Source organism: Hetaerina americana, unplaced genomic scaffold, assembly GCF_022747635.1.
Source record: "Hetaerina americana unplaced genomic scaffold, ioHetAmer1.1.p SCAF_3, whole genome shotgun sequence".
Classification (NCBI taxonomy): Eukaryota; Metazoa; Arthropoda; class Insecta; order Odonata; family Calopterygidae; genus Hetaerina; species Hetaerina americana.
In genome coordinates, this window is record NW_027286874.1 from 54135171 (window position 1) to 54161915 (window position 26745).

Sequence of the window (26745 nt, forward strand, 5' to 3'; positions counted from 1 at the left end):
CTACGAAACCCGACCCAGCGTCATGGGTAAGCTGGAGTACATAGAATGCGAGCACCGTGAATACCTTAGAAATCATGTGAGACAGATATTAAGACAGAAAGGTATAGGACATTGTGTCGTCTACCTTTCTTCTACCTTGCTTTCTAAATATGTGAAATAAAAAATACAGACCCTGTCGCAGATATATCCATGTATTCGTTCTTCGCGATACGCAATCGCAACAAAATGGAACAAAAGTGCTCGAATGTATGTACAGGATGTGTTGTAAAAGTAATGCAATTAAACTTCCCACACCACTCATATTGGCAGTAGTAGGATCAAACTACTTGGAGTAGATGAGAAATACGCTAAGTTTTGCCGAAAAACCGGTCTCAGTTCTCTCCAAGCTGTGAAAGCGGCAAAATGTCAGTTACTGTAAACCTCTGCGCGCCGACAACGTTACGAAAGACCAACCGAACGGAAATTTCTACTGAACTATTGCAACCTGTTGAAAATGAACCTGATTATTTGGACAAATTCATCACTGGTAAGGAAACCTGGATTTTCGATTACGACCCAGAAAAAAACGCCAAAGCTCAGAGTGGCACACCGACCAGCCCCCCAAGCCCAAAAAGGCAGGAATGAGCAAATCCAAGGTGAAAACAATGCTGATTGTCTTTTTCGACAATAAAGGAGTGGTCTGTACGGAATTTGCTCCTGAAAGACCGACACTTAGACTGAAAGATAGCACTAGAACACGTCTCCATACTTCCGCTTCTCGAAATACACTGGATGAATCTCAAACCTGCGCATGCATGTTGAGGGGGAATGTTGCTTCCACATACCACCAGGAGTGCTTTTGAATGTCATTTTTTTGTGATCTACAAGCACGTGTGCATTAGTTTTCAGCCTACCCTCGTGCAGAGGAGAATGTTGAGGCACTTTAGCAATATCTGAAATAAATCCGTTTCCGAAACTTTTCCCGATTTTTTTATACAAACCATGCATGCTAGAAGTGAATCAATGGTCCAATTATATCAATAGATTATATATTCAACGATGAAAAGTTATTTTATTACCATGTTAGAGTAACTGGGTGCGAGGCGTTGCACGATTAACAGCGAAACGAAATGATTTATCCAAATCTACTTATCATTTCTGACTAATATTAATATTTACAGTTTCAATAATATTAACCATGGTAATGTGCATAGTATAAAATATTTATGAAAAAGTTAATTATTCAATTCTAAATTAGTTTTTAATTAAATAAATGAACACATCTGACTAAACAATAGGTTGCGTAAATGTTTTCAGTTATAGTGATAAATATGTTTAAATTTAAACAACAAATACCTTCAATATATGGCAAAGACGAGGATAAGCAAGTTGGAAATATTACCTCGCATTTCAATATAAGTCATAATTCACTATGGCATGTAAATGATTATTACGTATGCAATTTTTAATTTGTTTATTGATCGGTTTTTTGTCAGTGTATCCATATTTCTCATTTTAAATATACAAGCACATAATTTATGAAAACTGCTAATTATAACAATGAATTTCTGGGATCTGCCTTGATTGAAACCGTTTTTTATAATGGAAAATAATATTTCCTCTAGCACTGAAGATTTAATATAAGATTTTTAAGGCTTTCAGACAACTGTGGTGGAGTATAAAGATATATTCAATCTTTGAATTCTGTTTCAAATCATAACAAAAAGCCAGGAATAAGAACATTAATGAAAAAGTGCACGTGACTACTTTTAGGAATCATATTTACGTACTCTAATTCCTGAAGCTGATTTTCAATGCCAGGGAGAATATTTTTAGCCTAGAAATGAGGCATATCATGAGTACGGGTTGAAGTTTCACAAACCGTCTGGAAAGCCGTGATGTGCCAATTAAACGTTGACTTAGTTAACTAATTACGTGCACTCATGCCGAAATCAGTGAAAACTGCATGTTTGGAATGCGTATCACTGGGGGGGGAGAACGTATTTCACGACTGTAACAGTTCATGGATACCGCCTTTACAGGTCGTCATTCCCGAGTAATGCTGAACGTTACCGGGGATAAAATGCTTCCCGGGACGAGCGGGAGGAGGCGGGGATATTTCCGCGCAATCCCCGAAGAGGGGGTTGGGTTCGAGGAGTGGAGGCGGACCTGACGTATTCGAGGAAGAGGGGATGAGCGCGCGGGAGTGATTTACCCGAGGCCTCCACCTCATTTCTCCTCCCCGCCCTCCTTTCCGCGAGTGAGGAGGAAGACGAAAGAGCAGTCGGGTGGGGGGGGTATAAATTTGGGGCTCACAGCCGGGAAAATGCAACCTGAGTGCTATAAAATCCCCGAATGCACACTCGTACACCCGCACTCACGAACGCATGAGTGGATGGAACCCAGGGGAATAATTTAAGCGTTTCCCTTTGGGATTGGGAAGGGGTCTACAAACTACACGTTTTAACTTCACCCTGCGCCCTGCAACCCTTCCCCTCTCCATCCGACGTCGCTCCCTTACTACGCTTTCGTCTTGGCCCCAGCATCCCCTTCTCCCCCCCCCCCTCCAAACTGGCGACAGCATGCACTTGAAGCATCGCGTAAACTGTGGTGTGGTGACGGAAGGGGATGGGCCAAACAACCTCCCCCCTTCCCCCGCGACGAAGCCTCAACAAGAAACACAGCCGCACCGTTTTTTCCCACTTCCGTGAGTGAGTTACCCATCGCTGGAAATGCTGAGGTGCAGCCGAGGTTGCTGAAAGGTAGCCACTTTTTCCCCTCTGAACATTCAGAATGAGAAAAAAGCTCACTAAAGCATGTGGTGTGGGGTTTAACTCAAACTGCCCGCCACTACACTGGGTGCCTCTCCGGATTACATCTAAATTTCACCACATGATGCTGCCTGGGACTGGTTTCATTTGATCTTTCTTGGGAAAAAGTGTATCGCAAAATGTCTTACGTTTCTAGAATAAATAATTTGGGGATTTAAAACGTCATTAAAGCAACCCATTAAGTGCACTTCATAAGTCGCTTTGTGGATTTCACCAGTGGTTATTAATGGTTATCCTACTCTTCGTTTACTCAAGGTTTCACTTTATCAAATTGCGAGCTATCGTCATCACCACCACTTTTTAAGCATTCGGTCATGACGTATTTTCAATGGAAGAGCGATATATAATAACATCATTCTTTAAACGTAGAGTTAATAAATAACTTACAATGAATGATAGGACTTGCTTTAGATTTCCAATCAAGCTTTATCTCGACAATCTTCCGAATGAGAGTAACTTACTTTGCTTTTTTAATGTAATAATCCAGTTATCGTCCTTTTGAATGCAAATAATTCAGTTTCTTAAAGAAAAAAGAAATTATATGTTGGAGGTATGTTTCTTCCCACTCTCCAAAGCACCGTAAACCCACATTCCGCTACATAGCATCCAATTCCAAACTCCCAACACCTCTCATGACCAGCAGTAAGATTAATAGGATTTACCGCCGGATTTCCTCGAACGTTCAATTCGTTCGCGTCTGTCTAAAATTTTGAAACTATCCCCTACGTCCGTGTTTTTGTCTGCTCTTATTTCGTCGTGTTAATCAGTTATCAGAGAAAACTTCAAACAAAGTTTTTTCATCCCCCTTAACAGTAAGATATGAAAGATCCTATTCTGGATTACCAACGTTTACCCTTTGACAATTTGCCCTGGTTTTTGAGTTAATTCACTACAGTAATAGTTTAGAGGCTTGACAATCTTTTTGTGAATATTTTTCAAGTGCTGTAGAATTTAATTTTTGTAAATTTGGCATAAATTGCTTATACAGGGCTTTCTAAACTATCAGCAAATGGGTTAACTTCTTTCGGCTGATAAAACTACATTTACGCAGATTGTACTCGTTCCTGTATGCATATATGTGTATTTACGTTAGTGGGTATATATGTATGTATATAAAAACCATAAAAACAGTAATCATCCCGAAGTTCGGTTTGGTAGGTGACGGCAGATTTCACCCAGTACTGAGCCCGACGGCGTGTGACATTCACACATCAGGGTAGGGGGGCCAGTTCCTTTTCCTGTGCCGGTTATGATTTCCCAGGAAGACCTGGTACCCGAAAAATCACATAGCTTGAGTGGAGCTGCAAGTGCCCAGAGTACCTTGCCCGGGAATCGAACCCGGGACCTCCGGTCAGCAGTCCAACGCTCTACCCACTGGACTACCGCGACCCATGTATATATATATATATATATATATATATATATATATATATATATATATATATATATATATATATATATATATATATATATATATATATATATATATATATATATATATGTAGAAATTCATTATTTATAAAATAGATATATACACATACAACTACATCAATACCCTGCGAGCCACCAAAAAGGTGCGTGGCAGGGGGTGCAACACTAGGAGGAAAGGGTAAGGGATGACGCGGTGTTAGGGTTTTTCAAATGGATGGGGAAAGTTGGGGGGAACCTGCAATATATATATAATATATATATATATATATATTATATGTATATTATATATATATATATATATTATATATATATATATATTAAATGTATATTATATATATATATTATATATTTATATATATAATATATATATATAAAATATATATATATATATATATATATATATATATATATATATATATATATATATATATATATATATATTATATTTTTATACATATATGCGGTAATATAATCCCCCAGGAATCAACACAAAAAAACCTAATAGAGAATCATGAAATTTCTTATGGAGTCATTTCCCGCAAGGTAAACACCCCTTCCACCGACAATCGGAAACCATTAGCACCCTCCAAGTGGTCTCCACTAAAGTAAATAAGAATGCTCATACAAGTACCGAAGCCAGAGATCGATATTACTCCCCTTTCCAACAAAGTTTCATGCAGATAAATATCGCACTGTGATCTAGTCATTGAATTGCTTTTTATAGGATTTCACAGGTACCCTGTTTTCTAAGTTTTATTTGCACAGCCATTTGTTACCGCAGCTAGTTTGGAAGCTAGCTACGTGTAAGTTCTAGGTATTTTTTTAAAGGTCTGGTAAAAAAATTATCAAATCCTTTGCTACTATTTGTAAACCTGATTTTTATTTATCCAGAAAGAATTTTTTTTCCAGGTATTTTGGAGTAAATTAAAACAATTATATTAACAGCAAGATTTCCTTTAATTATTTATTGCCGTTAAAAAATGAGGTTCATAAAACACTTCAAATTTATCCCTATCGTTTGTTAAAAACTCTTTGAACTTCTTCATTTAGGTGCTATTTAGAAACAATAACAATTAACACATATTACATATTTTACAGAATCAACGAAGAACGTGATTTTTCGGGTGAAAGATCTTCCACAGTCGGCACAAGTAAAGGAACTGGCCCCCCTACACTGATGTGTGAACTTAATATGCTGTTTTGCTTAGTATTGCGTTAGCTCTACCCTCACCTATCAAACCATACTTGATTACTGTAATGAGAGAGTATGACTGAAACTAAATAAGATTAACTAGACTAAAATTAAGGAATTTTTAAATGATTAGTTAGGGAAATTGAATACAGAGAATAAGATTGGAACTTTTTTAATTTAACATTACTCATTTAACTGTATCACTAGAGTTCAAATGCAGGCCTACAATATGAGAGTCCAATTCTTTACTATACCTTGGTGTTTACTTTCCAATAAATAATATCAGAAAATGTTTGACTTTTATCTCAATCCAAGAGGGAGTTTTTATTTTAATATTCATAAAAGTCACTTAATAATTGATTTTTTCTGTGCTGCGGTTCTTTTCTCTTTTCGAGTAGTTTCTTAAATTTAATGACATATATTTTGACTTCATTCAGACATCATATTACATACCTAAGTCGAGAAGTGGATTATATATTTATCCCTGGGAAAAATTGAAACTGTCTATGGAATTGTAATAAGTCACTTTAGAAAGGATAAAAAGTAAATGAATGAAATGCATAAGGGAATATTATGTGCGAGATTGGGATTTGAAACATAAAACATTTGAAGAGTTGGAAAGAATGTACGTGGAAATTCTCTGATAAGAAAAACAAATTGAAGCAAATTAGAGATAACGACGCTATTGAGATGCTATTATAAGGATAATAAATTTATTTGGCAATTAATTATAAACATACAGGAAATACTTCAGGAGAAAAAAATCATGAGAAGTGAAATAAATAATCTGGAAAAAATGATCTTCAATAGGTTTTCATATTGGTCTTCAAACTTGACGAGGCAGGGACAAGATGTTGATTGATCCTATTGTAAAAAATATGACTGCCAAAGAAAGATAGCCCTACTAACATTAAAAAGTCTAATAAAGCATTTACTAGGGGAAGATGGAACGAAATGCAAAAGAAATCCTCCGTGGGGATCAAAGTCTATTTAGGAGTAGCAAAAGCCCTGAGAGCTTTCGTAGAGTACTATTGTAAAAATATGAACTAAATTTTATAAGCAATCGTCAATTAGTATTTTGTATTTGATAGTGTTCGCCCGGACAGATTTCTCTCCACTACAAACCTAGGAGTGCGCAAAAAGGACAAAAATAGCTAGACACCGTAGCATGGTAGTTCACATATTATTATTATTAAAAATACACATGTGCTGATAGACATTGTCAGGTGGCAGACAAGTCCCAAATAATCGCAAAAGATAATAGATAAAATCAGACTTCAAAACACAAAACTCTTTAACAAAACAAGCGAATCTCCATCCCATTTACAACCATTAATCAGCAAGAAAAAAAGATAAATAAAAAAATTAAGCTATTATTTATTATACAATACACCACACATCAATCAAATTATTAAATATATACCTTACATCTATTCTTAAAAGTATACAATCTGTTAGTAAAGGGCTCGAATATTTTTGCAGGTAAGGTGTTCCAATCAACAATTCTTCTGTTTAGAAAAGAAATTTATTTTTATTTGTTCTCTGTGCCCGGCATTTTACCTTAAATTTGTGATCATTTCTGCCTATAAAATTTGGGTTCCCCGCCTCTTTCCTAAGATTTGCCCAAGCTTTCTCCCCCTTCAGAATTCGGAACATTCCACAAAGTCTGCTTACTACTTACTATGACCAAATACGTAGCAGTAGTTTTAGGGGAGGTGACCGATAGCTAAGATAGTTTTTTTTTTGAGCCATAGGGGATGGATGGGAGAGGAGGAAGGGTGAGAAGAGGACGAGAGACGGCGTCGGTATTAGCCTCCTCTTAACGAAAGGCACCACGGGGTCCTCAGTTTAACGTCCTTTCCGACGGACGGCGTGATGAAGTACTCTCCACCAAGTACCTCAAAGAGGGATCGACATTACACTGAAAAATATCTGCCGTCTCCGGGATTCGAACCGGGCCCTCTCGGTGGGAAACCAGAACGTTAGCCACTACGCCATTTCAATCCTGGTGTTTAAAACCAGGCGTATGGCAGAAGAAGAATATTTCTTATTTATAACAGGATAAGGATAATGTAAGTTTATTATGTATATACGGTGATTACATATGATTTTAAGGCTGTTGCATTCAAGCCTTAACAGCGTTGTATCCTCGTGACAAAAAAGTTTTTAATGTTATGAGTTGATAAACCAGTAAATACTTTTATAAAAATTTTTACAAATTTCAAAAACATTTAAAAATTAGTAAATATCTGTAAATTTTTCATTAATTTGGTTACGTGACCTAACCCCAAATGTAGACTCGGACTTGGGCTATGTGTAAACTCACTTCGAAGGTTTTTTCTCAAAGTCATAAGAGACACCCGAGGCCAGCGTTGGAAAAATGAATAAATGGTGCTTGGAGGAATGGAGGATGTACGCCAAGGAGGCAATGAGTAATGATGTGACGCTAATGTAGCGAGTTGTGAATGAGGCCAGCTGATAAGAAACGGAGCGTAGCAAAAAGAGGAGAAAACACGAAATGTAGTGAACCAATCTGACTTAATGCTTACTACGGAAATGATGTTGTTGCCCAAAATCTTACATTGAGAAGTTTACATGTGGACTAAGAGAAATGAAGGCAAAGGTTAATGGTAAAGGAATCATAATTTCTACTTGACATGTATTTTACCATATGAAGGTGGCACTTCAATCATTTTCAGACATATTGAGCTTAGCCCAGGGATTCTGATCAGCGCATGGCTTGTTGTCAAGCTTCTCAAGTGTCTATCAATTTAACCTTTTGAGTCCAGAGCACGTACGTATAATTGAATAGACACTTTAACCCACGACATTTTGGTTAGCGGGCAAGCGCATTACTCACACGGCTAACTTCACCGATGTCAGAATTGATAGAGTGAACTTATGTGGAAACTTAATTCACTTAACCATGGTATTTCACAAAACTAATACATTTCATTTATACAATTATCCGAAACTTACTTCAAGCCCTAACCTTAAATAAAAAATTAACTTTTCTAAATTATCCTTTTTCAGAGTCATTTGAACGCTTTGTGGTTTTGTGCTATGCCCTTCAAGCGGAATATTAAATTGTATTTTCTAAGCAATTTTGTTAACACAGAACATTAGGCTGCCAAAAGGAGCAATTTTCAAGAGTATTTTGTGGAATGTTGGAAATTTATTCGTGTCAAAGAGTGAGAATAGAAACAGTGCCCTTCAATCAATCACTGAGGAGAAAAACATCTTCACGCACTGCTGTGATGCAACTTCATTAACGAATTTGTTAAACCGGTACTATATTTTCAATGGTATAGAAACGTATTCAAAACTTGTCCAGCAATAATGTAGAATATTCCCTGCAGAATATATTTAAGTATGCAATAAGTAGAGCATAGAAATTCCGAATAATTACTTCAGAATGTTTTTCAATATTTTGCGTAAAATTCACGTTAAATATAAAAGTATTCCTTCAGATTAAATAATAATAGTGACTTGATGATGTAATTGCAAATTGGCACTTCATTAGGAAAACACTCCCTCAAGAAAAGAATAACTAGTATAATATATCACTCCATACTCAAAACTATTGCATACTCTATTGTGCATGTATATGTTTAAATAAATAAAAACAGAATTTAGTTTTAATCAATTTGTATTTACGCTGATAAGAATATACAAAACAGGGAAGTGAATGTCGTTCCTAGAAAAAAAATCCTGGAAATCAACAAACATAAGGGCATTAGCATTAGCGTTAGCGTTAGCATTAAAGTTGGCGATATGATTTTAGAATTGAATAATGCATGGAGGAGCGAAACATAGAGGAGAAATGGGAAAAATACAGCAATTTTAGAGGAATATTACGAAATACGAGGGAAAGTGGATGCGCGAGAAAAGGGTATTCGCGAATTGTTAAAACAACTTTCAAGAAAGATATTTAAATAGGCCAATTCTGATTCACATTACGAAGACCCAACAAAGTGGAAGACTACAAGGGGTAAATAATCACCGCTCAACTTTTGAAAATCTGTATTTAATCACGATATAGTTCACCTGATATCTTCCTGAATCCACCGGCACCATCCATGTGTACCTACGACTTTTGTGGTGTCAAAACCAAGTGCTGGTGACGGTTAACCCCCGTCTCCTGCAAAAAATGTGCTTTCTCCCCAAATTAGAAAAAAACTAGATGAAATAATATTCAATTATATAATGCGATTTCATTTTGACTGCGAACATATGAGTGCAGAATGGTGCTGAAATATAATGTTAACTCAATAAGAAACCTAAAAACTCATTACAGTTCTATGCGATTTCGAGAAATCTATTCAAGGGGTATATTTTTAGATGAACCAGTTCATTCATAGGCATCCTGAATGAAAAAATTCTTTTATTCCGGCGCATAAATATATTTGACTCAGGGGCTGAGGGTTAAAAAAAAGAATATGGACAGATACCCCATCAAAATTCAAAATACGATTCGAATTTCATAACCTGTTGCCCCAGAGAAGAGCGGCATTGAACAGAATAAAAGGGGGATAAAATCCGTCCGCGGAAGTCAATCTGATGTTGACCGGGAAGGTAGACCAAGAACACAGTCCAGCGGGCCGGGTTCCGTAGTTGCCCGAACTTCGTATTCATATACATGTCCAAAATAAGGTCATCGGATGAAAAATAGAGGTGGTTACATGCTACCTTCCTTAGAATGGAGAATTGGAAATTCTTTTCTTCGTCAATGTTGAAACGGCTACCATAATGAAAATACGAACATGAATTTGATAACAATATATACAAGCGGACGAAGAATCAAGATGGGTGCTAAGAATTTGATAAATTTTTACTACATTCTAAGGTGCAGTTATTTGTTAGTTGATAGTTTAGTCCAATAAATACGTGAACTGTGGTCATAAACACTTTATGTTGCAAAATTTTATCTGCATCGATTTTATTCCCCTTAAAAGTATTCTTCATTCGTTGCTATACACTTATTCCATCTTCTTTTCCATTGTTTAAAGCACCCTGGGAAGTCCTCCGTAGTTCGGCTTTTCAAGTATCTCGTCGATTCTTGCTTCATTGTGTCCACATCTTCCCAGTGTTGTCCCCTCATCACATTTTTACCGCTTGGGAGTAGAAAAAAGTCGCAGGGCGCGAGATCTGGCGAATGAGGAGGATGATTAAGGATGGTGATAGAATTTTTTACCAGAAACTGGTAAACAATCAATGCTAAATGTGCAGGTGCATTGTTATGGTGACGGATACATCCATCATGTTTGGTTAAAATAGTGTGCACTGTTGATATTCCTAAATTCTATTCATCAGCTATCATTCGGACAGTTTTTCGACGATCGGTAAGGACAAGGGACCGCACACGATCAATGTTGTCGTCAACACAGGTGCTTGAAGGTCGTCCCGGCCTTGCATCATCCGTGGAGTCTTTTTGGCCATGTTTAAAAAGCTAAATCCACTTGAAAAAGGATGTTTTATTCGGAGAATTATCACCGTAAACAGCTATCAACATTTCAGTAATTTTATCATAACTTTCACTGCACTTCACAAAGAACTTAATGTTGATTCGTTTCTCCGTGATTTCATCAATTTCCATATTCGACAAGCAGTAAAAACCAGGTCAACAGAAACTAGCATAATTGGTACCATACGCACAGCTCGACGATGCGCCAAGCACAGACGGCTCCTTGAGTCTCAGGCAACTATCGCCGCTAGTGGGCGGGGCTATAGCCCGAGCCATGGCCGCCAGATTGCACCAGTTTGCGCATTTATTGCATACACTTCGTATTTGCATGCGTGTAAGTTGAAGGGATTTTTGCATGAATGTATGCGCCACTTTGGGTACAGGTTTGCATGTATTTGTTAACTTTGGATGTGCTTTTGTTCTTTCACGGCTGAAAACCTAATACCCGCGCCACATGCCCTTGCGGCGGCTTGCGGGGCATAATGTAGATTTAGATGTAGAATAACTACGAGGTTAAGTCAGCGTACCGATTGCCAACAAACTTGTAAAACTGGCACGGATCTTAAAGGGAAATATTTCGTTAGCCTTGCGTATAAAATCATTTTAGGCTAAAAGTTAATTTACACTGATATGATGATAGCGAATATTAGAAAAAAAAATCCTAGATATGACTGAATGATTGAGTAAATAAATGCACGAAAATAATCACCCCAGAAAATCAGCCACAACCAAAGTATAACAATAGTTTGGAATTAAAAGTAATTCCCAAAATAATGCGATAAAGGGGCCCTTTTAGTGAATTTAGATCCACTAAGGAAATGTGTCTGAGAGTAATAATATGCACTGCAACCTAAACATAAGTTGTATGACGCATACTGTTCTCAAACTGAGTAATTCGGTACAAAATTGAAAATTTCAGGCTTGACGTAGTGGAGCTTACCTATAACAGGAAGAAAAATTGCAACTGGGTTAAGGCCACTTAATGTTTTTCTGTTAACACCCGGATTTCAACGGTTAGTACCTGAAGTACCCGATAATACTTCGTACTCAAGTCGTAATATTAAAACCGCAAGTGGAATTAGCAAAGTTGGAACTTATTTTTTCATGAGTCATTCGGTGTACAAAAGGCTAATAATCCTGAAAGAAATGAAAATGACCTCCTAAAATAGGATTAATTTAATTTAATTGACATATTTATTGATAAAAATGTTAATTCAAATAAATAAATTAATAATTATATGCATGTATTTTTTAATGTCGATTATTAGCCCAATTATTCAGCACATTTGAAAAGCATAGAATATTTACTATGCATGATTTTATGATACGAAGTCTTGCAATTTGAAATTATATTCTCTAATTAGCAAATCATTTTTGGGTAGTTAATAACCTGATTGTGAAGTCATGATGCAACTAATTTACGAATATACACCACTGGAAATTACTCATAGTTGCATGAAATAACTGCGGCTGCTCCAAGTATCACAAAAGGGGTATTTGTAAACATCAAGCAAGAGAAATGAAATATGGGTACTCAGCGCGAATATTTCTCTTGGCGATATTACATTCGGGGACTTTATGTGGGAAATGATGACAGCGACTCTAGATTTAAGACGGAAGGAGGAGAGATTAATAGGGACTTTGATGTGTAGCGTGCATGGTTCTGTAACCAGTACTGAGAGAGAAGAGGATTAAATCCTTAGACGAACAGTATGAAGAATAATAGAGATAATAAGCAGGAAAGAGGGCAAGACAATGAGAAAGTGTAAAAAATGGTAAGAGGATTGATTGCCTGTGGAAGAAATTGGAAGATGGCTGATGCAGTATATATGGGGGATGTTGATGGTTAGTGGTATTTTTAAAACTGTGACGGTAGAATAATTTTGGGAAATGCAGGAAGAGGAAATATAAATGCACCAATCGGGTCATTATGAAGCTTGAATGAAGGTTAGAGTCTTGAAGATGAACGGTGTCAGAAAAAATTTTTATAAATTGTGGAAAGGCAATCTAAGTCCGAAACGATGCGCACTGTGGCGTGAGCCATTAAATACTTCAATTATAATTCGTATACTTCGGTTTAATAATGAATATGAAGTATTGATCTTCACGCGTAAAAAAAGTGGGAAGAAGGAGATAGTGAAAGGGAGTATGCAGTAGAATAGTTTCTATTATAAGGTATTTCCCTAATCAAGCAACACAATTTGAACGTAAGGTATATCTTATAAACATTTTAATCCTTGGTTTCATTTTCTAGGAAACTGTAGAATTTGAGAAATTGCAGGGAATCGCATCTTTGAAGTAATTAGGCGCAGCAGATTTGTAAATGAACTCATAAGTCAACATTAACTCTTATTCGATACTTATTAAGGGCATTAAAAAACTCAATATTTTAGTGGATAAAAAAGGATAGAAACAATGAAAGAAATACTGAAACATATAAAGGATATGACTTAGAAGTGTGGAGCGAATTACGTAAACAAATGATAATTCTTCAGTAATGAAGATACTCTAGTGCAAAAAGACAACTATGAGGGCTGCTGCTAACTAACGTTAGGATTGATAACCTTGAGTCATTATGAAGAACAAGACGTAATTAAGGATCAAAATAATGCGATCCTACTTCCTGAAGGATCGGCTATGGGCATATAAATGATCTTGCCTGAAAAAAAGAACCCCTATGCATAGGTAGCAAAGAAAATGAGATGTTGGAACTACGGGGTTTCCTGGTGTATATCTCAAAATTACGCAAGTGAGATACAATTGAAATCATATAAACTTCTGTCTTTTAGGTTGTGTGTTTACCCTCCCTTATAGTTCATAATCTTTGATGGAATGTATCCTGGTTATTATAAGTCTGGTACTTATTGCTTTCCTCTACTACTGAAGTGTACAGGTAGGTTACAGTAGGGAATAGAGGTAAGTTCACACACAAGACTATATGTAGATCTCCAGATCTAGGTCGATCACAGAGACTCTGGCAGAGGCGGCATCCTCATAATCAGTGAAGCCTAGTCAATTCGACGTTTGCCTTGTGCTCCCATTGAGCAATAAAGACAACGCACTGAAGCATGTTAATACCTTTATTCAAGAATAAACTTTAAATCTCTCTGGAAAACCACCTACCCAGGGAATCATTACAATTTTTTACTGCAATTCACCACGAAATTGTGATGCAGGAGATGTTATACCACCAGCCGTTGGCACACTCGGAAACTATTAGATTTGGGCATCAGTTTACTTTCCGTTAGTTCGATCGCCATACGTGAAACGTAACGTCATACTGTTTTGGGCGATGAATGGTGGAAGGGAAAAATTATCACCTATTTTTATCCCTTTAGCATTATATTTCCTTGAACTCCTCGTTGGGGTATCACCCACCCATTAATATACGGCGTTAGAACGTTGTACTTCCACTTCACTGGCTCTAAACTCAAAATGTTTTCATGTATCTAGTACTTTAATCCCTGCAAGTAATCATGTTTTTTTCGGTGTCCAAATATAAGGTGATGCTTTTTGTTACTTCACGACGATTTTTCCAAAAATGGGCAAACTAAATGCTTGAGCGAGGCATAAAAGGGTGGAAAGGTTTTTAGATCACTCGTTCCGACTCTAACGAGCTAGCTAGCCAATTATTTTTTTGTAATATATTACGACAATTATGTACTGTTATTCTGGCGTTCATCTTGTTAACGTCAACTCGCGCGTTTCATTACCAGAGAAAGAAACATGGGGCCAGAAAGACACCAAGAGGGTGTATGGCAGGGGTTATAGGTCACCACCGTTGGGATATCGTGATTATTATAACCAAAGTATTATTAACAAAGGCAGACTTATTTGTGGCGGACGATAATTTTAATTATTATATAAATAAAATAAATATTTCCATATAGACAGACGCTTTCACCCATGCGAAAAGAATGATACAAATGAACAAGTTTCGCATTCTTATTTTTCAATTTTAACTTCCACGTTATTGGATAGATATTTACTAAATTTTTTATGCGCATATTGGTTGATGTGTCATATATTTGCATGCGTGTGGGTCAAGAAAGTTGTCGCATGAATATATACGCTTCTATGGGTGTGGGTTTGCATGAATGTGCTGGTTTTGTATGTGGTTTTATTCTCTTTTACGCGTGGTAACCTAGCATGCCCTCGTGGCGGCTTACGGGGTATTATGTATATATATATATATATATATTTATATATTAAATTTGAAGCAATCCCTCTGTCATTTAACTTAAATTATTAAAACATTAAGTCCAACTTATGTTCCATGATCATTTAATTCGGAATAATACAGGGTGCGGCAACATAACTTCCTTTTTTCAAATAAGGAGGGATTTCAAAAGAGGAAGTTATGTTACTTATATTTTGTGCCACTCGTTCACAGGTAAAGTGTGGTTCTAACATTCAATAAATGAGTAGTATACTGAAATATGACGATAAAAAAACGGAGGAAAAATTTGATTTAAAACTAAAGGAACCCTTTTTTTTGAACAAGAGATACTAAATATCGATTTATAACGCTCTTTCTAATCGGAGCCTAGGTCGTATTTTCTAATTTCCCAACCTTTGAGGGGTTTTTCTTCGAGTAGAGAGGTGGGAGGAGGGACTGTCTAGTCTCAGTCTCGCCCCAATCAAGACGTTTTATAATTATTCTGCCTCATATGCACCTGTGAAAATGAATCTAAGCGATGAAACGGTTCGTAAATGGACGAAATACTTTTAAACGAAAAATTCCAAAGGTTTTATTAAATTTACCATTGAAATGAAAAAATCTAGTACGCCTCGCTTGGCATTTTCAATCTCACGGAGGGAATCGAAATTGCGAAGAAGTTAAACGCAAAAGCGTTCGGGTGAGGAAGTCATTGGTGGAAAATCGAAGACGGCAGAGAAAATGAATAGATGCCATATTGAGATATTCAAGTTCGTGTTAGAAGTGAGCGCAGAGACGGAGAAAAATGACAATTTTTGATCATTAGAAGGGAATTTAAACGTATTTGGATTTGAAAAATAAAATGAAACCGGTTGGAAGGGATTTATATTTTATTGAAAGGCCTTAAAATGTCATCTTATCTAAGAATATTAACATCTCACGTCTAGCCAGAAGATCGCACTTAATAAATAGTTTAAATGTTATTTCCATCATGCATATTTGCGTTTTAAGAGCAACGAATCGTATGTTAATTCAAGGTCACCAACTTATACGTTACCCGAGGTACTTGCCACATTTTCTGTTGACAGTTATGTCAATCTACTGGTCAGTTTAGACACTTTGTCGCCCGTTTCTCACTCACAAGGGAAACCAAAGTCAAGTGTTACCTAATGACTGCTTTCAATATTCTAAAATGTTCAAATTGACCAGTAAAATGCCATCTGAGAGGTTTCCTGGGTGGTTAGCATATCGCCACCCTGATTCTATGTTTATTTCTGAAAAAAAATGATTTGTGTAAGAGTACGTCACGTACACTTACAAAAATCATTTTTTACACATAGACTGTACGTGATATTATCTCTTCTCAGAGTCAATTTCAATGCAAAAAAAGCGTCTAGAATGAGTACTGGAGGTTTTTCCCCTAATTACCGGGGTGTTAATGCTTTAATATTGAACTAGAATGATTAGCCCGAACCAGCAGTTGGCCATCTCATGGTGGCTTGGGTTTGTGAAAGTTTTTATACTTGTGTGCCAAAAATGCCCAGTAAGATATCCGATTGATCATGACAAGGAATGCTCCTAAAGAAAAGAAAAAAGTCCTCTAAAGAATCATCTCGTTAGTTCTACGAACGTGAGAAATTCCTGAGAGATGGAAAATGACTCTGAGGAGCTCTATGCTCATTAAATTTTGACTGTTCCTTTGATAACTTATTTATACGCAGTAGCACATGCTTGATTTTTATGAATTCATTGACAGACGCCTGTATATTCAATTTTTAAAATTAATTGATTAGATCACAGTGTCTGTAATCATCAAGGATGGACTGCTTGTAATTGTTTCGAGGAAAATCGTTCTTGTTATTTGAATTCGGATGGCAAAATCCGTGTATTCAGAGAGATATATGAAGTAATAACAAGTTGAGTGTGGATTGAATAGGAAAACGCTACAGAAGGGGGCATTTTGAAAAGGAATTCAGCCGCGCTCACCCATTAAACAGGCTTTCATACTCTATTAGTGGGGTAGAGGAAGGAGGTAGATCTGCTTTAAATCTCGTGATAATATGACGGTGACATACATCTATCCTTGCTATAATCATTACGATATTAACTGAGTCCAGCGGGCTGTTACTAAACTGGTGGAACAGGACGGAACTCTCGCAATGACTGGCAATCATAAGTGCAAGAAAACCATCAGCGGGCGATTCAGATTCGAGATTCCTTCACATGGGACAAACAGAGTCATCTGGCAGTAACGGTTGTAAGAACACAATTTTTATTTTCTTAATATCTCGTTTTCATTTTAAACGCAACAGAAAATAGTTTTAAAACGAAGCGTTCGAAGTTTTCTGAGAAGGAATACATGAATCGCAGCCCTATGTTTCAATTCTTCATGGAAGTTGGGAAATTAACATGAAGAATTTGGCAATTCTGCTCAGACATAAGAGCCTCCTTCGTCGACCCAAGGCCAACCTTTCAATCGTGCAGGACTTCTCTGAACCGATCTGGGGTCCGTTACACGGCGGAAGCGGTGAGTAAGGTAGCGAAGAGGATACTCGACCACTGTAGGCCTTTTTTAGGGTAGAGAGTAGGTCACCTAGTGGGCCGCTAATATCTGGGGAAAACACAGATAAAATCATTAATAAACATATAAATGAAACGGAAAATACTAGCATTGATGTAGGAAGACATTTCACTCACACTTCTCCGCAAATGCGTCCTAAATTACAGTTAGATAAAAAGTCATTAATACGGGCGTCATTCAAAATAAAAATAACCTATTCTTGTACTAAATCGGAGAAGCCTCAAAAATAAGACAGCGGACCTCGAGTACATAATCCCAAGTTATTCTGCTAATATAAAAAAAACTTCTTCCTCTCAATGAACAAACAAACAAATTTACACGTAAAAATAATAACAAATCAAAATAATTGACATTGAGTTTAATCTCCCTGGTATCGATTGGGACAACAAAAGCGTTTAATCTCAGACTCGCGATTTCTCTATTGAAAATTGGTTCAAAGGAACTCCCTCCATCAAACTCTAGGCATGCCCACCCGTGAAAAGAACAAATTGGACCTATTTCTTACAAACACACCTAAACATATTATGAGTATATCAACTGACGAGGGCCTGAGTGACCATAAAGCAGTTAATATCAACTTGGACATAGAAGTAAAAAAGATTGTAAAACCAAAAAGAAAAATTTATAATTACCTGAAAGCAGACTTTGAAACTTTTACCAGTAAATTAAACTCTTCACTACACGAACTCAAAACGCGCTTAATTCATGCCACCGTGGAAGAAACTTGAACACAATTTCTTAATATCATGCAGAAAGGCATCACAGATTTCATCCCTATATAATACGGTAAAGCAAGTCGCGACCCCAGGTGGTACAATAAAGACTTAAGAAAAGCCCTTCGAAAGGAGAGAATGTTACACCCTAGGTAAAGAAAGCAGGCATGAAAACATTATCCTCGGAAAATAAACATTTATGGGACAAGCATAGAACCTCTACAATTGAAACCAAAGCACTATTACGTAGCGACTTACAAGGCTTAAAAATCTAAAGTACTTTTCTAGTGAAATATTGGTGCTTTTAAAGGAACAAGATGTTGTGACGAAATACCGTACATACAATGTCACAGGCATTCGTAGTCGTGCGCGACGCGCCGCAGTCCACGAGGTTAAAGCCAACTTTAAACACTTATGGTGATTATACTTTGACAAATTCCAAAAAAACTGCGGGAGATGCCGCAACGGTAACTTTTAACGGAGTCCGGAATCTCCCACAGTTTCTTTGGAATTTACTTTTCTAGTATTTGGACACTGACCCTAAAGCTTTCTGGTCATATTTTAGAGAAATAAAAGAGGGTAAACAACCCATTATTTTTTAAAAGATAGTCACTATTTCGTTCATACTGACAATGAGGGAAAAGCTAACATTCTAAATTTATTCTTTCGAAGCGTTTTCATGAACGATGTCGCCCCTGCATATCTCCAAGAAACAATACATATCTATATCTAAGTAATACCCCGCAAGCCGCCTCAAGGGCTTGTGGTGGGGGGTGTTAGGCCACCACCCGTAAAAGAGAACAAAATTACATGCAAAATCAACACATCCATGTAAGCCTATACCCACAGTGGTGTATAAATTCATGCAAAAACCCTTTCAACCTACACGCATGCAAACGCACCTACAATCAGCTAACAAACAATTGCACCTTAGGATGCAGTAAAATTTTATCTAATAACGTGCAAGCTAGAATTTGAAATATAGGAAGGAATAACTCCGCTACCACATGGACGTGCAGCATACAACAATCTCCTCCCACAAGGAAGCAGGTAGGGAATGAGACCCAACGTTGAAGTTAGCGGGAGGGTCCTCTCACAGAGAGAGAGATGAGGGATGGAAGGGAAAACTTAAAAAACAGACAAAGCAGACTAAGCAATACTGTTAAGAGCAGCATATTATTTAATGACCTTCTAATGTGGTCATGCAAGAAGGGTTTTGACAACTAAACATTCACAATCCCATCAAACAGAAAGAAGTACGCTTTCTAAGGTATAACCTAATATTATTCATTCAAGTTTAATTAGGGTAGTGGTAATTCAGTGGGCAAAGTGCCAGGTTACTGACCGGAGAAACCAAGTAAGTTTCCCGGGGCACAGAAGGGGGCACCAAACGGAGTCATTTTGAAAGTAGCTCAACTTTGAGGGAAATCACAGGCAGTATAGAGAGATGAGATGGCCCCCTGACCCTGGCGTTGTGAATTTCAAACGATTCATACGAGGCGAACTTTACCCTCACCAATCAAAACAATCTTTCGGTCGACTACTGTGAAATGGTTACCCCAGGTGTTTTAGGGCCAGATATTAAATATACATTTTTATACTTTTCAGTCTGAACTGTGTTGCGTCAACACTCTTTCCTCCCAGTAATCACACCCAATTTGCTCCAGCATGACCAAATATTTTTTCTCTCGCTTGAACATGAAATTCGGATGATGGAAAAGAAAGCCTGATATCTCTATGACTACTTTAGGGTGTGGCAACAATGTCATTGATCGCCCTGACCCTGTCCCATGAATGGTTTATTTTGGTCGCGAATAGCACGTGGTTATTTGATTTACAAGATGAAAATTAATTATCCAACCAGAGGCGGGTAACGCGATGTGTACGACGCTTTCAGCTAAATAGTAGGCTGCGGTTTCTAATTACACAATGAGATTGAATGATATTATGTCAGCTATAGATTTTTCACTAAATGTTTCATTAAGATCAGATAAGTTGGTTAGTCTTTGCGAAATGAGCTTATATGCGATTTAACCACTGCCGTGGGTGCCCATTAATTGATCGACTCTATTTTTTGATAAAGCTTTTTATCCTCAAAAAGGGGGATGTTTTCTCAAAATTAGTGTGATTGCTCACGTATTGTAATTTCTTCTTGAACACGGTCGTGTATGGGTACCTATAAGTAATAGTTCAACTTCTAACAGTGATAACTAAATCCTCTACTTTGGCCTAATTAAATGTCTTTAAAACTTTACTGAGTGATAATCTTGTAACTTTAAAACTATTAAACCGTAGAAAGAAAAGAAGTGAGATCAGAAAAACTACAAATCAAGTTCGTGACATAAATAGCAGTAAACTCATGTTCTGTCTGCGGGAGGGCTTTGTTACTATTCGTTCGGGGCACACCGTATCGTCTCGCGTAAACAAAAAAGAATAATGCGGACGAGGGTAATACATTTTACAACAAGGAGGGAAGAAGACATTTTTTGGTAAGCATGCTAGTAATCACCATTTTTAATAAGAGTGCGAAATGGCCGTTTTTTAAATATTAGAAAAGGTTATGAAGAACTCTCAATTGGAAAATAATTGAAAAATACAATATAAATGGGATTCAATAAAGAAACAGCTAAAAGGTGAAACAGTGAAGTCTGTAGCAATTCACATGATCTCCTCATTTTTGGAAAAGGTTTGTTTCTGGTACACATAATGGAATATAATATACTTTAATGTTGTGTTGGATGATATATCCCATTTAATATTTAATGTGTAGCAGGAAAACGTTAACAAAAATAACACAAACGGGATTACTGTGGATAAACCATCAACTTTAAACACACGTCTCCTTTGGATAATATATTAATCTAATAGAAAGGAGTGCAATTGAATTATCAACTCACCGCGACTCCAGAGAATAAGCAGGGGAGTCCGTTGCCCACTCGGCCCGGAGATGGACCGACGATCCCTCAAGCGCCACACCTATGTTCCCCTTAATGTCCGCCCGAGGATGCCCAAAGACGAAGGGATGAACAGACGAAATGGGTTCCCTCGCGGAGTTCTCTTCCTCTTCACACTCGCCCCCCACCCTCAGACCGTCATACACACACGAACCCTTCGCAACACGGTCGCCGCCGAATCCTGAAACTCCGGAACAAGTTATCCGTTCCGGCGGCTGAAGTGATTATGTGGCAAGATAATGCTTTGGGTTGCGGTGTCCGTCAGTGCGAGCGGTTACTTTTTGGCAGGCACGAGCATCTTCAATGCCTTCTCCCACCCTCGCCGCTGCCTTATAACATTATCGTCCACTTGAAACGCCGAAAGGACGGGCATTCCATTGAATGCACCAGAAATCCGTTCCTTCGTGCCCGTCGTCCGCGCTCGTAGGTATCCCAACCTGTTCGCACTCCAAACTTGGGGCCGTGGTGGGGAGTAGCGAGCGGTCCCTTACGCCTGCAATTCGCTAAGCGTGAAAGACGAAAAAGTTTTCTGTCGCCCTCCTATCACATTTCACAAACGTCGGTAGCGTTTTATCTCAGTCGCCAGTTGTCTTTCCCACCCTTTCACTCTCGATTTTCTCTTTCAGTGGAGGATGCTCATAGTCATGCTGCTCACATACAGAGGCTTCTTCCGTGCCGTATCCCCTCCTATCCTCCTTAAGCCGCGACGATGTACGACGTCGGAGAACCTGGGAAAGTTCCAAGGGAGGAGCCCAATGGAACCCACCGAGGGCTGGACAACGAAGCCTGTTTTTGAGTATTACATTAATGTAACTTATGGGGAGGGTCAGTCGGGTCAGAGGGATTAGGGTCGGAGAGCACGGAGAGAAGGGATTGTCCAATATGACCCAACGTCTGAAGTCTCCCCGGAGTCTCTTCCTGCTACGAATGGGCTACACGACGATGGCAGATGCGGACTCCTCGTCCAGGAGGAGAGGGAACGGGAGCGTGAGTTACGATGACTCCCGAGGGGACAAAGAAAGGGGCTCGGAGAGGCGTGCCATTTCACACACGCCTCGAAGGGGGACCGAGACGATTTCAGGGTTGGGGGCTGTGGAGAAAAGGGTTATTCCCCACTCTGAAGTCTTTTGACGGCGTCGAACTCGGCGAAATATGGTGCAACTTGATATAAATCGTCGGTCAGTTGTCAATGGGGATCTGAAATTTACTCCGCTCTTCGATATCTTCGATTGGCTCCTTTCGAATTGTAGGGAAGTATTTCTGAGCGGAAACGGAATATCACGACTTCCGAGGGAAGGGTGGGGGCAGTGGGAGGGACGTGGAGAGGATAGAGATACTTGGTTCTTGATTACACCAGCCCCGGAATGCTAAAACTTGCCAATAGCGGAGAATGGTCGGCATGTGAGAGCGGGAGCGTCACACCGACGTGTCCTGGATGCATTTTAATCCGAAAAAATTCTGATGATTCCGAAAATAAGATGACAAGTGAGAGATTGGCGCAATTATGATGTTACGCTCTGTAATTACGGGCAAGCGCGAGTCGTAAATCGGGCTGATCACACGGGGTTTTGGGAGGAAAGCTCGTGATGAGCTCTTAAGAGCAATTCGTCACGGCGCACTAGATTTCTTCCTCGTCTCCGCGCGCAAAACTGGAAACCCTCCGGGGAACGAGAGGCGCGTGTCCGCCCGAAGATCCTGAGAAGGGGAACGGGACAAACTGAAAAAGGGCGTGGAAGGGTTGGGGTAAGGTCAGGGGGGGGAGAGGGGATGAAATGAGGGGATATTTTTAGGCGAAGAGATTAGAGGAATTGACCACCAAAATCGTCGATCTCAGCAAAAGGGAAGAGTGAGGCATGGAGAAGTGAAGGCGGGAAACAGCGCGACGACGCGCGTGAGAGTCGAGATGGTTTCACCCACACACAGGTTGGCAGGAAGAGAGGAGACGGCAGGGTGAGCGGGCTAAGGAGGGCTCGTACCACTGCCAGTACGTCCACGACGGCCGCGCACAGCAAACTGAAGGGAAGCGAGCGATCGGCTTTCGGTCGGCGCGCGCGAGTGTTGTGTCGAGTGGGGAAGCGACGGCGCAACTCCCGCCAACTCCACCCTCACCTCGTCCCCCACACTCCCTCTCGTCACCCCCTCTCTCTGTACTCGGTCTAACTCTCCCGGCCTCCTCTTCTCTCGGTCGCCCTATCCCGCCGCTGCTCCCTTCTCGGTTGTCCGCAGGCTTCTAGGGTCATAAGGGGATAAGACAGGTGGGCGACGTGTGGAGACGGGACTCCTCTTGGGGAGCGGTACGGGCTCGAATCCAGGCTGCGGCTTTCCATTAAAAATTCTCTCTCCCTTTGGGACCGATAACTATTATCCAACTTCGTGATACCCAATTCGCTGGACGTCTGGACGACCCGTAATGCTCGATCGTCAACACACTCTCATTCTCTAATTATCTCGTGGCTGCTTTAGATGGTCTAGAGCTCAATCACTCTTTCGGAGTTGATATTAAATTGCGAAACTCTCGACTTGCTCCAAGTCGTGGTGAGATGTAATCTGAAATTGATACAGCGCAAAAAATTCAATTATGGATTGATGCGAAACACCGTGATCTGGAAAAGCCTCTTATAACTAATCAGCTCTATTCTTTTTAACTGAACTTATACTAAGCATTAAGTATTAAATAATAATTTCTCTTTGTACCAATTATTTAATAAAGGACATATATCTAGATGTATTTAAAAATATTTAATTATGACCATTTTCATCATTAGCCAAGTACGAAAACATATCTCACAATATTTGTGAAATCATATGCCCATATTCTAAAAAATTAAGCGCTAAAAGAAACATGATTTTATTTGCCGCTTAGGAAGACTGGTAACGTTGATATTTTATTATGTTTGTGTTTTGAACATTGCATTTTTGAATGGTTATTAAATGGAAATAAAATATTTCCTGGACTTATTATATAATTAAATTGTCTCATAAATGCCGGTTCTTCAGCTGTTTCGATGAAGAAGAATGCAGCAATATTTTTTGGTAAAAATAAATTAAAATTTAATGCTTAATCCCAGAGATATGCCCACCAAGTAAGTTTAACTTATTAAATTGGATCAATAAAATATTTTAATAACCTAAAAATAATTATAAAAATATAAATTTTTAATTTTTTTTGAAAAAAAATATATTTCATTGCTAAGATTGTTTCTCTATTACGTCTCACCTTTGAATCAGATTTCATTTGAAATTCTTCTACTGCTGTAATGAGATAATATTTTTGAGAACAATAAGTTTCAAATACGAAAAGAAAATTTCATAGGATCAAATTTTGCCTTTAAACTGGCGTTTGATAGTTTCAGTGAATACTAAATATCAATGAGAATTTACGCGGGAGGTTTTAGCGAGAGCATTTGAAATACTGATGAGTGCGTTTATCATTTCCTCGATGTTTTGTCTTAATTTACTTTAATATACTAATATACCTGAAGAGACAGCATCATTCCATAAGTTTGTGTGACTGTATATAGGTACACACACAGATACACACACTCAAACCAACAAACACACACACACACACACAAGGTTTGTATAAATATTTTCGGGAAATATTTTGGAAAAATAGATTTATTTCAGATTTGCTACATTATTAATCAAAAATTGGCAATATTCCACAAAATGAAATTTAATGCGACCGTTTATTTTGTGGAAAATTGTCAATTTTTATTTAATTATGAGATTCTACCATATCGCACATGAAACGTCTCTTTTTTTAGATTTGCTATAATGCCTCCAAATTCTTCAAAGTACATCCCTTGAGCATCGAGAGATTTTTTTTCTTTTCGCGGCTTTTCATCGACTCAAAGACTCCCTGGTTGGCGGAATCCGGAAGGTCCTTAAGGAATGACATGCAAACTTCTTTGACGCACTCGGGTTCCATGTTGGCGTCGTTTGGGGGAAGATTTACCTTATGGGAATAAGAAATAGTTCGTTGGTTCCAAGTCATAGAGATTAATCATGTTTGTTGGTTCCAAGTCATGAGATGGAATTAAGGAGATTCGGAAATGGTCGCGATGTCGTTTTTTGTCATTTGAGTGCTTTCGGGACGAGTTAATTGTAGATCATTCACATCGCCAAGTTTTAAGTGAAAATAGTTTGATCTATCATCTTTCAAATTCCAATACTATCAGCAATCGGGTGCAAACTTAACGGTCTGAATATAGCACTTCACCTACACGTTGCACGTTGTCTTCGGTTCTTGGCGTCGACGGCCGTCTAGCGCTGGGCTCGTCCTACAGATGTCTTGGCCATATTTGAAGAGCTTGTGCCACTTAAAAGCTGCAGTTTGTGATATGCTTTCACGTTTGAACACTTGGTGAATCATGCCCACCGTCAAGCACCAGATTTATCAAGTCTAACGTGAAATTTGATGACGTACCTCTGTTTAATTATTCGCTTTATTTAGTGCTTGTACAGAGTCACTCGATAGGGGTCCGCTAAAAACACGAGCTAGTCCAAACGAACGTTCGTCGGCGACGTACAGTACAGTAACGTAAGGATAATATTGTTTTAGATACTTTTTAAACAATCTATATATATATATATATGTATATATATGTGTATATATATGTGTATATATATATATATATATATATATATATATATATATATATATATATATATATATATATATATATATATATATATATATATATAACACTTTTTGAAAGTCTCACGGACGTGAATAATAATGTATAACACTTAGCACTAGTGGACACAGACAAAAACACAGAAACACACAAAAAAGAGACTAACTATTTTTCGAATTTTCGGTGGTCGTTACCACCTTTATCAAGGAAGAGAGGGACAGAACTGAAGGGAATACGATGGCTGGAGCGGTGGATGGAAGGGGAAGGTGGGGAGAGAATTCCGAAGGGACGGGTTTGGAGGGGCAGCGTTAGAAGGGTGGGGAAAATGTAGAAGGCGATGGGGGTGGAAGGGGGATGAAAATATAATTGAAGGAGGGTAATTAATGCCTAATATTAATTCCTGGCCAGTTCCAGGACTCCAAGAGCCAGACGAAGGATTGCTCTAATGTTTTCAGTTTCAGAGGAGGATCAGAGGGTGGGAGGGATGCTATGATGGATACACTATAGCATTTATCAAAGGGAGTGTTGTGTTCGGAGGCGTGTTTGGGGATAGGGAGCATATCAATTAAGGAAGAGTTTTTGCATGAGGCTCGGTGGTTGTTGATTCTGATATTGAGGGGTGTGGTGCACTGCCCAATATAATAGGCAGGGCAAAGTTGGCACTTCAGAAGGTACACTACATTGCTAGATGTGCAAGTAGAGGAGGGAATTGGTGGGAGAGAGTTAAAAAGCGGGTGGGAGAGGGATGGGATTTTGGTTTTGAAAATAGGGCATGTTTTGCATCTGGGTTTATTGCATGGC